Source organism: Acomys minous (genome assembly GCF_964271855.1).
Source record: "Acomys minous genome assembly, chromosome: 2".
NCBI lineage: Eukaryota > Metazoa > Chordata > Mammalia > Rodentia > Muridae > Acomys > Acomys minous.
In genome coordinates this window covers 87,652,995-87,654,566 of record NC_140484.1, presented here as the reverse complement: position 1 = coordinate 87,654,566, position 1,572 = coordinate 87,652,995, and the positions used below count along the sequence as shown (strand labels likewise).

The following is a 1,572-nucleotide window of genomic DNA, read 5'->3' as shown; positions in this document are numbered from 1 at the left end:
TGAGAGGAGTCCTGGCAAGGATCCAGTATGAATAGTACAACAGAAGCCAGACCAATGACTCACTGCGATGGACACTTGCAAGTAAAGCCATTTGGCCAGAAGGACATACTACTGGCACACACCACGACACGCTGCAGCTTCCATGGTGAGGTTTTTTTTTCTTTTTTGTTTTTTGTTTGTTTTTTGTTTTTTGTTTGTTTTTTTTCTTTTTGGGAGGGAGATTGCAAGGGCAGATATGGAGGAATGGGAAGAAGAGTGGTATTGGGGCGCATGATGTCAAATTCACAAAGAACCAATAAAAAGTTTATAAAAAGCACATCTTAATGCTGTATTTATGCGTGTATATATCACTTTCAAGCTGTTATATTAGTTAGACATTAGATTTCACTTTTAATTCACAGGGGGGAAATACTAAAAATAAAGTTGGCTAGACCTGATTTTATGAATTTTAGGATGCATTTGTAACAATGAAGATTTTTTTTCAAAAGGTAAATTACTTCCTCTCTTCCAATCCGCTATCAGTCTTTCACTTCTTATAACCTGCTGTGGTCTTATGGTCTGTGTAAGTGCCGAATGAACTTCTTGGCTTCTTTTTTAAAAGAGGGGGCGCATGGGTCTTAGGCCTCGCTGGCCATGGGAGGACGGTTTGTTTGATCATGGGGTTGGTGCAGAAACAGCCACAAAAAGAACATTTTGCTTTGTAAAACGACTCGCCTTCTGGGATGACTTCAAACGAAAAGAGCGTTCAAAATTCAGTTCCACAGTGGCACATAGACATGGAGGGTGCACCAGGGACCTTAGATGAAGGGGAAACTTTTCAGCTTCTGCTTAATATTAGGAATCTAGACCCTTTTGGCTCTCCCCGAGTCATGTTTACTGTTGAAATTTTCCCCGTTCATCTTCATGCGTGTAGCAGCGGTCATATCTGCTTGTCCATCCTAACAGAAGACTGGTCCCCGGCGCTCTCGGTCTGGTCAGTCTGTCTTAACATCTTTAGCATACTTTCTAGCTGCAAGGAAAAGAGATGACAACCAGATAACTCCTTTTTGTGCGAACACGTAACAAGAATCCAAAGAGAACAAAATGGTGGTGTTATGGCACTACTTGTTGATGCTACCGTTCTCCTCCTCGTAGCAGAGGATACAGTCCTATTAAGAAAGTGAGCACTTTGACCATGAAGTCTTTGAACTTTAACCTTTGGCTGGAAGTGACCTACAAACAATGCAGATCACTTCTTTTTACTGCATTTCCCTGGCGTGCATTCTGAGCACATGTTGATCGCTGGTTCGGAACGGGCAACTGACATTAGTCACACAGTGTTAATTAACGCAGGTGTCAGGAAATGTCAAATATAATTCCACTGAACTTCCAGGTCCTTGTACATTGTGTAGTAGCAGTGACTTCCTCTGTGGTCTGGGGATGTCCGTTGCCAGCAATGGACAGTGTAACAAGAAGAGTTTTCTTAACTCCTGCCACTCGGTGATTAATGCATGATGGGGCCTATGGAATCAATGTACTAATTTTCGTGGAATTATAAGGAAAGTGAGGGGTCCAACATTATACTGAAAGTCA

The 1,572-nt window shown here is 42.0% G+C and overlaps 1 pseudogene across 1 annotated transcript; it reads left to right on the top strand.

Moving 5' to 3' along the window:
* Positions 1-656: 656 nt before the first annotated feature.
* On the top strand, positions 657-1,163 carry LOC311578131 (annotated as a pseudogene). The gene is made up of 2 exons: positions 657-866; positions 946-1,163. The product of its transcript is annotated as an uncharacterized misc_RNA (transcript).
* Positions 1,164-1,572: the final 409 nt, after the last annotated feature.